Source organism: Lactuca saligna, chromosome 4, assembly GCF_052625555.1.
Source record: "Lactuca saligna cultivar CGN05327 chromosome 4, ASM5262555v1, whole genome shotgun sequence".
Taxonomy (NCBI): Eukaryota; Viridiplantae; Streptophyta; class Magnoliopsida; order Asterales; family Asteraceae; genus Lactuca; species Lactuca saligna.
Window position 1 is genome coordinate 80309699 of NC_136420.1, and position 15534 is coordinate 80325232.

The window sequence follows — 15534 nt, forward strand, 5'->3', positions numbered from 1 at the left end:
TTTAAAGATCGATAAAAACCTATTTGAATCAGATGTGTAAACTAAGATAGTTTTAGGGTAAAATAAAGATCAGAGATCAGGCCCAACCTTAATCATTATCACGGGTGGATAGGCCCAACCTGGATACAAAACAGACTATTACAAAAGCCCATAAAGACGCAATACTAAATACCCAACATAAACAAAGACCGACATCGAGTGTTTTAAGGTAAATGTCAATCTTCCTAGAGGGAGGAGAAGTAATCATGGCACTTGAAACCGGTAATTCCACTCCGTTATTCAGAGATAACCTGTACGTCTCTTGAAAATTCTTGAGCTCATAAGCATTTGGGATAATACAAGCCAAATTTTTTATAGCAGGAAACTACCATAAAAAGAGAAGGACGACGAAGTGCAGAATGAAAGTGGGAAAAAGGGAAGAGATCTTCCGGGATATAAGAAAGGAGATAGCAGTCGGAACACTTCAAAACCCTGACACAAGTGACGTAACAACTAGAAAGGATAGGGGTTCACATCGCCGAAATCAAAGAGATGAACGAACAAGTTCTTGACATATGTAGTGGAAGTTAAGTCTAGAACATCATTGCTAGCTAGCAAATGCTTTGATTACTGGACTATAGGACTTGATGACACGCTCCTTGCACGGGCTAAGAGTAAAGCCCCTGGGCCGAAGGAAACTTCAGCTAGCTTAGCCAGGCCTAGCATGGCCATCCCAACAGTGCTCCAGCCCACGGGTGTTCCCTCAAGGTGGGACACCCACACGATAGGCCCGGCCCCACCAAGGGCACTCTCCGCTATAGGAAAAATATAAAGGCTCCAAGTGAAAAAGAGTTTGCTCATAGCATTATCGCATGAGTAATTCATGGGCCCTAACACAATGACTCCCATAATTAGCCGATCAGAGTAACAAATCCTATCAGAACTACAGTCTTTGTCGCTTATACGGACCACCAAGGATGCTCAATTTAAAAGGACCTCCATTCCACCTTGAGAACTAAGTGATCTCTCCTAGTTCTCATTACTCTCACCTAAATATCCCCGACTTACTTCACCATCAGAGCATTTTACAGGTACCTCCTCTCGGAGAACAGCTGATGAACTTGCTTGCTATGACTTTGTAGATCAGAGTAACAAATCCTATCAGAACTACAGTCTTTGTCACTTATACGGACCACCAAGGATGCTCAATTTAAAAGGACCTCCATTCCACCTTGAGAACTAAGTGATCCCTCCTATTTCTCATTACTCTCACCTAAATATCCCCGACTTACTTCACCATCAGAGCGTTTTACAGGTACCTCCTCTCGGAGAACAGCTGATGAACTTGCTTGCTATGACTTTGTAGATCCCTTCGATGCAAGATGGTTTCATCAAAGTCGGTGGTCGGAGCAAAGGTCACATCATTGAACGATGCACCCAAGGATCCAAATTAATCAATCCATACAGATGTACACTTATATAAGGGTGCCCCGGCTGGTAACATATGAAAATTAGGGAGAAGTGCCTCGGACCATGATACTAGCGAACTAGCCAGCTGGCCAATACCCTAAGAATTAAAATTAATCCATCCATATTGTCGCACATTGATACTAGGTCGCCCCACAGCTAGGAACATGAGAAAATTAGCCAGAATTGTGTCAGGCCATGATACTAGCTAAGTAGATGGTCGATGCCCCCAAGGATCCACATTAATCCATGCATTACATTGATACAAGGGTGCCCCCCAACTGGGAACATAAGAAAATTAAAGAGAAGTACCTCGGGCCTTGATACTAGCTAGTTGATCGATGCCCCCAAGGACCCAAATTAATCCATGCATATAGTTTCACATTGGTACAGTGGCACAACTTGGCTGGAAACATAAGAAAATTAGGGAGAAGTGTCTCTTACCACGGATACGAGGGCGCCCCCGACTGAGAACATAATAAAATTAGGGAAAATGCCTTGGACCATGACATATACTACCTTGTTAGCCGATATCCCCCAGGACTTTAAATAATACATGCTTACATCCGCACATGCACCCGGGTGGGAACATAATCAAGTCGGTAGTAGTGTCTCAAACCATGACGCTATATATATATATATATATATATATATATATATATATATAAACACACACACACTCACACACACACACATATATATATATATATATATATATGTGTGTGTGTGTGTGAGTGTGTGTGTGTGTGTGTTTATATATATATATATATATATATATATATATATATATATATATATATATATATAATTGGCCGATACCCCCAGGGATCCAAATCCATGACCCAAAAACAGCCACACACTGACACCATGATATAAGGGTGCCCCTAACTACAAACCTAAGAAAATTAGGGATAAGTGTCTAAGACAATGATACTAGCTAGCTGCTGATGCCCCCAAGGATCCAAACTAATCCATGCATACAGTCGCACATTGATCAATTTTTCACAATTGACCGACATAGTGGTCATGGATGATCATATTGGACAAAACATGATCTCAATATTTTTTGGATATAAAGAACGTCCAAAACATATATCGTATGAGGAAGCTATGTTTGTTTTAAGCTTTTAAACAGGAATATACCAAATTTTACCCGGTGCCGCACACTACACAACTAAGTATTAGGTTGTTAAACATCTCCTAAATTAATTTTGAATATGTTTCTGAACTCATGCTTTGGTCTATTATTCGATATCTCAATTCCTATGTTGAACTGATCTAGACTTTGTGTTCGACGCGCTGGTAGGCACAAAGATTTAAATGGACCAGACTAGGTATAGATGGCCTATGAAAGGACTTGACAAGTAATTGACTTAGATAGTTATATTTGGTCTGACAATACAATGCTCTGGTAGATTGAGTAGTAAGATATATATATATATATATATATATATATATATATATATATATATATATATATATATATATATATATATATATATATATATATATATAAGAATCTACGAGCTACATTAAAGTAATTGGTATCTAGAACTGTGTTGTAACTCTTTCGCGATATGTGGATGCATGTCCTTAATTCCAGTACTGATAGGGCGACTAGGGAATTCCGATAAAGTAGATTTGTAGAAAGTTATGTTCTTTCTTTCTGTTAGTCATATGTTTCTTCCGCTCCGTGATCAGGAGATCCAACCTGGACAACAGCATATGCAACTCTGTTTCTATGTATCTTCTTACCTATGCAATATTTTCTGTCTGTTAGCCATATGTTGTCCCCTCTGCGTGATCGGAAGATCTGAACCGGGACACAGCATATGCACCATTCTATTTCTCAATTCCTCTATCCCGTTAGTCATATGTTTAACCCTTTGCGTGATTGGAAGATCCGACATAGGTGTACAACATATGCATTCTAAATATGACTTCTCTCCTAATAATTTTCTGTTCATCTATAGTAATGAGTATTTTGGAAGTTCTTGATTACCAAAGTATGTCAGGAAGCGGGAAACACATTCTAGGTCATCTAAAATTGAACATTCACTAGGTTTTCTATAGATCTTGCAGCTAAATTTAGGTGGACAACAATATTTGTGGTCATCGTCAACTAAATGGTCTTCTTGGAATATCACATGGGATCACAGGGTCAAATGTCTTATCACCTGCTGTATGTCCAAATTTGTCACAATTTTTTTGTGTTTAAGTTGACAATAATACCAGCGATTGACCAGATCTACTCATGAAGGTGGAAGTAATGAAAAACATATTAAGGTTGTCCCAGAACTTTGATCCCAAAATCACAAAAAGTTTATCTGCATTGGTGAAAAGAATTTAGTGATATGTTACTTTATTCTATTTTTATTTTATTTTATTTTATTTTTCCTAAATATTAAAATTTTTGCAAAATTATTTTAGTTTAAAATTTTAGATGTTATTTTTAAATTTTTAATATCCTCAAAATGTTTTATTTTTAATTAAATATTGGATTTGCAGCCCATTGTTTGAGCCCTGAATGGTGCATGTGTATACAAGCAATGGTTCTCAGCTATTTAAACCTTTTCAGTCCTTATCCGTGTTTGCGGCCGTGAACCCCTCATCGATTCTCTCTCTCTCTCTCTCTCTCTCTCTCTCTCTTAATTCTCGATTCATCACATTTTCCATGTTTTCTGTAGAAATTTCTTGTTGATTTGTGTAGGTATGTTCAAGGCGACATCATTCATGCTAAACTTGACAAGAATCGACCATGTTTTAAAGGCCTATTGGAACAAATTAGTTTTTCGACACTGTTGAGGCATTCACGACCAATGAAGCGTTCACGGTCGTGAGCCACTTTATGGCCGTGAATCCTCTTTTGGACATGAACTCATTTTTAACTTAATGTCAATCAAAATTAAAGCCTAATTAATTGACTAATTGAGAAAACTTAATTTTTAATGATTTAAATCTTTTGTCTTCTCACTTGGCTTGGTTTGTGTAGTTCAAAATGGCAGAACTGAAGTTTTCAAACAATAACAACGCTGCCGTCTTTCTGATGGATCCACCAGCTGCGCACAGTGACTTCAAGTCCATGATTCATGGACTGAAGAAATGTTGCCGGGCATATGCTTTCACATCCAATCCAATAATCTATCAAGATCTTGTGAAGCAGTTTTGGAACATAGATGTGGTGCGCAAAGAAGATGATGACGCAATCTCCTTAGAAGAAACTGTCAGTGTAAGGAAGATTTCTATAACTGAGCAAGTCATCAGCGAGGTATGGCAGATCAATGACCAGTCTGGATTTCCATCCGAGATCTCTATAAACCAGACTGAGGAGATGTCACAACCCATAATTTATTCTGTCACTGTAACCCGTTTCCGTTAATAAAGCCATTACGTTCCAATTTTTTCCGTTAACTTTGTTTTAAATAAATTTAATTGCGACTTCTATTTCAGTTTCATAAGTGTCAAGATACATTTTAAACATTAAAATATTTTCCATATTCGTTTGGAAAAAAATTTAGTTTCATCTAAGTCGTGATTACGGCAAATTTATCGGGTACGACCAAAAGCACCGTTTAACATCAGTATCGGGTAGATTTCCATCGGGCCACAAACTCAAACCTTATATAAAGGATGAGTGAACTTAAATTTATCCTTTTACCACCACCTCATAACTTTCTCTCACTACTCTCTCTCTCTCTCTCTAAAAATCTGATTTTTATCCAAAAACCCCCTTTCAAGCCTCAAATTGGTAAGCAATCTATCCTAACTTGTTGTTTAACTTGATTGGTATGCAAATTCATGTTTGAATCACTCAAAACATCCATGAACATGTGTTTACGGTTGGGAACACCTCCCAAAACCATAAACACCTCTAAAGAGGGTTTTGAAGCCCCAAAACCCCTCCAAATCACTTCTAGTGCTTAGGTTTGCTTAGAAACATGCATGCATGAGCTTAGGACCTCAAAATCTTATCATATGAGGATTGGACATGAGTTTATGGTCCAAGAACATGCTTGGACTGTAAACCTTCATTCATGGACCATAAACACCTTTTAAGGTGTTAGTTTGCCCCTAAACACCTCCAAAAGCTTCCATGAGAGTATAGAACCTTATAATCCTTCAAGAGATGCACCAAAAAATACAAAAATAGGTCAAACTTGAGTTTACGGCCCAAGAAAATTCTTGGACCGTAAACACCCCTTCTTAGACCTTAAACTCCTCCAATGGGTGTTAAACTGCCCCTAACACCTTGTATGGCTTAGAAATGGGTCTAGAACTTAGCATGCTTAACCTTCAATCACCAAATCACATGAATCATGGACAAACATGAGTTTACTGATGTAAACTCATGTGTTTAAGGTAGTAAACTCACCAAGAACACCTTCATAGACCGTAAACTCCATTTCTAAGGTCAATTCAAGTCCCAATCACTTTCTAAGCCATGGAGTCAACCCTAGAACCTTCCTTTGTGCATTGTAATTGACCTAGGACCACCAAAACACATTAAGTTTGGGTACATAAGAGTTTATGGCTGTAAACTCTTAGTTTACTACCGTAAACTCCTTAAATGGTCCAAATGTTGTTCAAGTCCCCTTCCAATGCCTTAAAACTGAGCCTAGCATCACCCTACATAAGTTTTAAGACCATTAAGCACCCAAGAACACCCCCACCATGAGTTTACGGCCGTAAACTCATGGGGACATGGTCTTAGGGCCATAATCTCCATATGGAGTTTACTCTTGAAGAGCAAACTCCATATTCAGGCCATACACACCCTTAGATGCTACCCGGGTCACTCCTAACACTTGAAATAAAGTGTTTTCGCACCTCGAAGTGTACTGTCTTATCTAATTAGTGGTTCAAAGTCTAATTAGATACAATTATGTATCTCTTCATATTACATAGGAACCTCGCATGTTCTCAAGCCCCGAACTGACTCATAGAGTCCAACCGACACGTTTCTCGTCTGGTGAGTTCATTCTCCTACACCTTTTTCCGTGTTTTTCAATGTTTTTAGGGGGGAATACAAGCAAAAGTAAAAGAATATCTTGTACTTAAACTTATTATTTCATTTGAAATGTTTCATATTTCATATACTTTTAACACTGGAAATCGTATTAACCAACTGTTTGACTTGCAGAGTTAGTTTTCAAACTAATTGCAAACCTTATTATATAGTGTTATATTGTATATTTTTACCAATGATTTTCCACTTCATTTATGTTAAAATCATTAACCTAGAATATTAGAACACGTCCTCGGTAACACTCCACAGAGATAGGCGAGTGGAGGACCCCCATTGTAACTAGAATCACAAACAGGATTTTCCGCATTATTACTTGAAAAATTGTTAATCTTAATAATTGGAGACACATCCTCGGAAACACTTCACAAAGATACGCAAGTGGAGGACTGCCCCCGTAACTAGAATCTCTTGGAGGGAGAGCGTGACTTGAGTGTATAGATCTATACGGGATTGACAACCCTCGCACCTGGCTGATACTACAGTCGAACCGAAAGGTTCAAGGGTGACGAAAGTCATAAATTGATGATGGACTACTTATTGCCATATATAGTCTATCGTATGGTTATGGAACTCGCAATTTAGATAACAGAGATTTACTTGTTGGTAATAATGGATCTAGTAAACTAATAACCTTATGAATTAGTTTACCTTTCACACAATAGTTTTATATACATGTTAAAACTATCATAAATTTCAAGGGTAACCAGGTTTTCAGGAAACATCACACGAACACTTTAAGTATAGTAGATACTTGTACACTACATTTAGAACCGATAACCGATTACAAACTTTTAAGGAAAATAAGGGTTTTTCCTGTGATAACAAACTGTACATAACCAGAATGTATAACAAACAGATAACCAAACTTTACACATAAGAAAATATTGGATGTTCTTGGATAACAAACTTTTTCAGAAACCAAAAGAAACTTGTTCATTTTCAGAAAACAAACCTCTTATGAACTCACCAGCTTTATGCTGATTTTCAAACTGCTTGTATTCTCAGGTCCACATTAGACAGGTACCCCGTGATCTTTTGGAGAAGACGAAGCGTTTTAGAAGACACGTCTTTACTTTTGTTCAAACTATTGTACAGTTAAAACATGTATCACTTTACTTTTAAACAAATGTAATTATTCATATGTAATGTAATGTTTTGTGTTTACTATGCTTACTATGTACATTGGTTGTGATACTACATATGACGTCATCTGCCCCGGAACGTTTCTGCCATCGGTTTCGAGGTGTGACAGGAGATCATCGTTCGAATGGGCTATGAGGGTGTCTTTCCTCCTAAAATCAAGAAACTTTTGCCACCTATTGGAGGTTCCTAATCCATGTGTTTATGAGTTGCATCTCCAGAAGGAGAGTTGGTGCCAACGAGATCTCGTTATTAAACACGGGTGCCATTGTTGCTTTAGCTACGGTTCTCGACTTCAACTTTTAAAGATTCATCTTGAATGAAATAATTGGCAATGTTAAAGGAAAAAGAAAAGATAAATTTCTCATGTTTCCGAGGTTCCTATAGATGATCTTCAACAGCAAATACCCGGAACTTGAGAAAAGAGGAGAAACACTTGATTTGAAGTCCATTGGTTCCAGTACTTTCAGGCTTATGAAGCAAAATATAAAAGGAAAATTCATGTTCCAAGGGAAATATCCATTGGTGAAATTTGGCCAATTCGTAGAAGTCAGTAATACATCTGAGACTGAAAGCTCCTCAACTCACGAAGAAACTGAAGATGAAGTAATTATTGCTTCTGAACACGAAGAGGAACCTGTTGCTCCAGTGGCGACTGTTTCCGAAGAGCATGTTCCGATAACAGTTGAAGAAGAAGATCATGATGAGAGTGATTTTAAGATGAGCTTAATGCAGAATTTTGTAAATGAAGGTGATGGTAAAGATGATATAAATCAGGGTGAAGATCTAAGCGATTATGATAACGATGATCTTATCTTCAGTTCTGAACAGGATCAAGATATAAGGTTTAGCACTAAAGACCTTGATGCTTTCTTTGACAACGTCAATGAAGTTGCACAATCTACAACTAAGACAGAGAGAGATGATAATTTTCTTAAGACAACACCTCCTACCTCAACTCAGATGGACGATACTTTAAATATTATGGATTCAACTTCAAGGATTCCTCCCCTTCCTATTGATATTCCAACTTCATTTCCATCTGATAGTGATCTTCATCTGACACAAGCCTCCTAGCCTCCAATTAAACGGAGAAGAGCCAATCCTAGGTCGGGAGTGCTAGTAAGGGAAAAAGCACCTCCAGTTCAACAATCCACCACAAATGCTACACCTACTCCACCAACCCAAGGAGGCCCAAGTGTTATACGGCCTTCTTATGAAGTCGGGAGCTCTTCAGCTCCTGGAGGTTCCTCTCCTCCACGACCTGCACATGATGTTGCCTCTGAGAGGCTTTCTAAGTTGTTAGCCCAACAAGATTCAGACCCTTCACCTTGCGGAAAAGGAATATCTATAGGGGAAGGAAATATAGGGAGCGGACCCGTAGATTGATTATCTGAAAGTAGAGATTGGAGTTCTGAACCAAAAGCTTATCGAAAAAGATGTTTTGATTGGAAACCTCGATGTTCAAATTTCTGATCTTGAAGAAGAAAATACTTTAAAATCAAAACAAATCTCCACTCTGCAAGTCAATCTTGGAGCACTATCGTCTGGATATTTCGACTTAAATAATAAGCTCATTGCTAAATTTGGTGACAAGTTCAAGACCATAGTCCGACATCCAAGTGCAACCCAGACTTCTCAACCAATTCCAGCCAATACATCCTCTTTTGATCAGCCTGATGACCATCCACCAATCAAAACCACAATCGTTGACCGTTTTGAAACAAAACCGAAGCAAGCCCCGCCAAGAATTACAATCAAAAGAGCTGGGAAACATGTCACATCACAGAAAATGGTAAGGCGGCTCTTCATGAAGAACTTTGATCAGAATCTTCCTGGAGACTAGCCTCAACTAAAAGTTATTGAGCTCGACAAGAAGAGGTTCAAGCACAAATACGATGACCGGTTAGGGATTCGGATGTGGGGCTTTCATGAGAGACTCAATTTCTGGCTGGTGAAAAGAAAAAGTAACAATGTGGAATATTATAAGGACAAGAACGATTTTTCTTCCCTCACCAAAGTGTATCTCACTAAGTTTTCTACAGCTCCATTCTCCAATCCTTCCAATGACCCTCATGCAACTCATTTTTAAACTCTTCGTAGAGAACCAAGCAAGGAAAAGATTTAATGTGATGAAGACTACCGAATCTTTCTTGAAGACAGCTAAAGATGTGCTTGACCCGATCACCAAAAAGTCCTTAAAGAACGTAATGTGGCCTCCAACGAAGCAAATGACAAAGATTCCCATCGTCAAGAACTTTTTTGATGGTTTGCTACGTGACATGCAGTACTGGGTCTACGATGAAGCCACATCTACTGTTGTAATCAAGTTCAAAGATGGTGTCTTTCGTCTAGTTGATAAGAAGGACTTCCTTCAGTTTCGTGAAAGTGATATTCATACCTTATCTGCACATCAGATTTTATGCAATCAGAAGATTATGGAGGCTGCTTCCAAGGAGTTCACAGGCATGATCGCGGAAATTATTGACAAAAATATGTGGTTGGGCGCTATGGGGAGATCAGATGTGTTGGTGATTGAGAAAGACTGAATCTATGCTAGCTCAAACCAAGGGGGAGACTGTTAGGTCATATTTTGTTAGTTTGGGCTAGGCATCACTATGTATAGGTCTTCATAGGGTTTTGTTCATGTTATGTGTGTTTGCGGTTGTGTTTACAGCCGAGTAGGGTTCACGGTCTTGAATGGGTGTTCAGCACTGAACAGGTTTACGACTGGTGGTCCCTATAAATAGTGTTAGAATGTAGCAGAGTTATAGTTAGTCGTGAAATCGTATGTGTGTGTGTTCCAAGTGTACCAGATGTTTACTGCTTGATTATAACGTATGCATTTTTGGAACTTATTTGCTTCTACTCCTTTTTATTCTTATTGCTTTGCATCTCGATTGTGTTTGATTACTAGTTGGTTCGTGTTTGTGGGACTTACACATATAAATTACATGTGATTTATATGTGAACCACATGCGATTTATATGTGAATCACATATGATTTATATGTGAGTCACATGTAATTCATATTTGATTCACTTTTGAATTACATGTGATTCATATGTAAATCCCATGTGATTTATATGTGAATCATATGTAATTCATATTTCATATGATATTCTCTTGTGAATTACATGTGATTTATATGTGAATTACATGTTATTTATATGTGAATCACATGTGATTTATATGTGAATCAAATGTAATTCATATGTGATTGACTTGTGATTCATATTTGGATCACATGTGATTTATATGTAAATCACATGTAATTCATATGTGATTCACTTGTGAATTGCATGTGATTCATAAGTGAATTACATGTGATTTATATGTGAATCACATGTAATTCATATGTGATTCACTTGTGAATTACATGTGATTCACTTGTGAATTACATGTGATTCATATGTAAATTTCCCATTTTTTTAAGATGGAATTGAATAACATTGGATTTATAAGAAGGACAAGAAGCATTCCCTAAATTTAAGAAGAAAATGTAAAGTGTGATTTATTGGTGATTTTGAAAAGTATATAATTACATAAATGTTTTTAACAAAGGATCCAGAGGAGCATATTAATGTTATAGAAACTATAATGTTGTAATAGTACGATTAAAAAGCAATTACATTTAGAAACAATAGCAATGGATGAACTATCATCTACCAAAAGCTTCTAAACACCTAGAATAGTAGCAACAATTGCTTCATCAAGAGCTCCTAAAAACAAAGATATATACATCACATATAAACGGTTAAGCTACGATGGAAGAATAAATACAATGAGGTTTCAAATTCAGGGCCTAAAGTAGCAACAATATGATAGATTGTAATTACAAATACACAAAAGTGAATGTCATATGTTTGCATAACATCCATACGCAAAAATGATATATGAATTCGCACAGAGTATCAGACGGCAAACTACTACATTGACCATGGTAGAAATTAATTCTTTTTTTTGAAATTTCGTGTACAATAGAATGGTAAGGAGGTAAGATCATCAAAGAAATCGAGTTGTAGCAAAATAAATCGACTAAAATCAGATATTTACCATCAAACATTGGTTTAAACTCGACTTAAAACAAACATTCAAAATTTCAGCAAGAAAAACATAAAAAATGAGAGCTAAGGAGTACCTTCGGGGACAAGGAGAAGAATTCATCAGAGACGCACTACAGGGGTCGACGACACTGCTTGTCGACGGAGACCGGAGATGGGATGTCTGATGGCCGGCGAATGGTGGAGGAAGACGATGTGGAGCGTGGGTGTTAAAGAGAAAGGTGGAGGCGTGTTTTAGGTTTTGGGCAAAATAGACTGCATTTTGTGGTTTAGAATTCAGATTCAAAGGATCCAGAGTCTTCACCTTACTCGATTCAATGAATAAGCGAGATGGTTGACGGAGGAGACGATGGATTTGGACGCTGGTTCTGGATTGGGGAACACTCAACGATGAAGCTGTGAGAAAAAGAGGGATGAAGAATTTGGGACAAATAGGGCATCGATTGATTTGATGGAAATGAACTGAGTACCATAAATTCCCTTCAACTAATTTCAATACACTACTAGAAAAACAGCCTTTTACGACGCTCATTGCGCGTCGTAAAAGGCTCAGACGACGCGCAAATGCGCGTCAAGGAAGGCCCTGTCATAAAGAGAGACGACGCGCATTTACGACGCTCGTTTACGACGCGCAATTACGACGTGCATTTACGACACGCAATGCGTATCAAGGAAGGCCCTGTCATAAAGGAAGATGACACGCATTCGTGTGTCGTAACCTTACGACGCGCGTGTTAATGACACGCAATGCGTATTAAGAAAGCCCCTGTCAAGAAAGGCCATGTCATAAATGAAGATGACACACATTTTTGCGTATCATAATTTTAAATGTTTAAAAAAATAATCTTTATAGCTTTACTTATTTTCTAATTAAATTTGTATTCAATGTTTCATAATAGAAAATAAAATATCATATACAAAAATTAGAATCCATTGCTTAAATTTAATGTCATACAATTCTATTTCTTACAATACATAAATTTGCATCTAATCTACTATGTACATCAAATTTCAACTAAGTAACTTCACTCCATGCTTCAAATCACCAATAGAATAATAACAAACTGCACCTAGAGTAGACTACCTTCTTTTGGCTCCATTACTTCCCAAAGAGATTGACTCCTTCCATAACACCAGATTGTAATTCCTCCTTATCATTGGTATTGGAAATATCACAGAACTTGGTGTATTCCAAGATAATCTGATATCCTTAGTGCTAGGAGATGTTGGTGGGCATTAACCAATCGACCAATGAGAACTGATGGTGTAAGCAACTAAAGAACATATTAAAAGCATTAATGTAATAAATAATAATTATGAAATTTAATATATTAATGACATAATCAGTTTTAGCTAACTGATAGAGTAGTTATATAAATATGTTATTAACTAATATTATCATATCAACATTACAAACAGCAGATAAAAGATATAGCACCTTGAGTTATAGTTATGATTTAACATAAAAAAATGATATTTTTAAATATTTGGTGCTAAAATTAAAAATAATCACCTTTGCGTTCCATTCCATGTTCTTTAACTTCCCATTTAGCATTAACAATTCGATCAGCATACCTGCCAAGGGGCAGTTTAGACCTTTACCAATTCATATTTTCAGACTCTGCACTTTTCTTCATAATCCACTTGGACACAGTTTCACAGTCCACAAGGCGATGAGTTTCTTTTGTACACTACAACAATAGCAACAAAAATATTTTATCTTTTATATAGAAAAAACATAAACTAATATTTTAAACTTTTATAAAAATGCATGAATTATGATACTCACATTCCAACAAGAGTTGTATGAGCAATAGCAAGTTACATTATAGCTTCCACTTCCAAGATCAAACTCAATAGCACAATCACGTCTAGGAGCAAGTTAGAAAAATCTTTTTTTAAAGTAGCCAACAAGATTCAGACTACAATTACAGAAAATATAAAAAGTACCATGTATGGTCAAAAACAAGATTCAGACTACAATTATAAAAATCTTTTTTTTAACTAGCCAACAAGAGTTGTCAAGAAAATAAACTTACAGTGACAGATCGCAAATATCTTCTCTGAAACAAATCGAATATTTTGGCCTTCGGGAGCTTTTGTAGTGTTTCTATATAATCCTATCAACATATTCAAGACCCCATTGATAACACATAAAAAGAATTCTATAATTTTTATTCGTTAACAAAAATAAGAAAAAAGTTGAGAGCTTTGAAATGAACACCTGGATTTCATCCGCCTCCTCAGATATATCAGCATCCTTCCCTCTAAGTTTTCTTAGGGCTGCATCAAACTCTTTCTTTCTTCCAATCTTTGCCTGCATGCATGATGTCAAACATAATTTCTTTAAGATAAATTAAACAGCTTCATGAATCATGATACTTCACATACCAGCCATCTAGGAGATTCTGGTACAAAGAAAAGTCCCACTAATAGAACATCACAAGGGATTAATCATTAATCTTGCAAACAGAACACTAGAATTCATCACCTTTTATTTTCTTTATCCATAAGAATGCCACTAGTAGTAAATAAATATAATTTAGACTAATTTAAAACCTGTCAATGCCAAGGTCCTCCATGTTAGCACTGTACCAATTATAAAGGCAACAGACACTCCTGTACATATCTTGAATTCCACTAGTGGTAAATAAATTTAATTTTGGTGCACATCCCTGTAGTGTAGTGTACCAATCAATTATCAAATCAATTTTTTATTTTTTTATTACTAATATATGGTGAAAATATGTATCTCATAGTCAAGAGGCTTGCAGATGAGTCTCGCATGCAACAAGTTGGAAAAGCAGAGATTTTTCATTTTTATTTTTTGTTCTAGGAAGGGTATATCAGGCAACATTTAATCTTTAAATGCTCCCCTCCTTTACTTCCAATTTTCAATTTCCTATTTCCTAATAATTAGTTATACCTGAAAAGGGTGTGAATATCAGTTGTTGTAAAGAAGCCTCTTCCATTAAGATCTAAACATCAGAAAAGATATGTAATTCCCTCTGGAATGTCTTTGTTTTTAGGGCTAGAACAAAGTCAAGGAAACTCTCAAAGCCCATCTCCCGAGCATTTCCTCTTCCCGTTTTACCCCTATGCACATGCTCATCAAAAGTTATTAGACAGGTTAATATCACAAGTCATTCTAAATATATATAAATTATCAGATTGAAAAAATAACAGAAAAAGATAAAATAAGAAAGTAATTCTTAGTTCTTACCCCTCTCGATAAAAAGCAATAGAACAATGTTCGGGTGATGCCTGATATAAAAAAGCAACCATGTAAGTAAAGTCTGAAAGCATGAAATTCTTATGCATCAAGAAAAGATTTCATGCAACAAATAAGTTATATAAAGAACATTAAGATAGAAGGGATTTGCTAATTGCTATTCAAAAAGTGGAAAGAAGACTCTGTAGCTTTTGATTCATGAAAACTTTCTGGATTCTTTGAAAGACTCCCGACTGATTCTAAAAACTATTAAGTAATCAAATCCCCTTTATTGTCTATAACATAAATCAAAACTCATAGTTTTTGTTCAGTTTTTTTTCATTTTGTTTTTTGGGTGATGTGTAACATGGTTTTCTACAAATATATATAAAAAAGCCACCATATGAATCAAAAAGAGGAAGTTTATGCCCAAGAACTCTAAAGAACATAGGGGGGTTGCTATAGCAGCAGTAAGATACTACCTGAATGGATGCTTGATCATCCTCATGAGGAATGACATTGTCTACATCCATGGTATCGATACCTGTAGAAGCAGCCAAATCTCTATTAACTGTAGTTGATGGATGCTCTTGGATAGCTGATGATTGAGCAACAACTGTTTCACTATCACCCATAGTAAATAGGTG

General features: G+C 36.6%; 1 non-coding gene across 1 annotated transcript; it reads right to left on the minus strand.

Annotated features, from left to right (window-relative positions):
• Window positions 1-14490: 14490 nt before the first annotated feature.
• LOC145044731 (small nucleolar RNA snoR104) lies at window positions 14491-14553 on the minus strand. The gene has a single exon (XR_013681675.1). It is a non-coding gene; the product is annotated as a small nucleolar RNA snoR104 (small nucleolar RNA).
• Window positions 14554-15534: the final 981 nt, after the last annotated feature.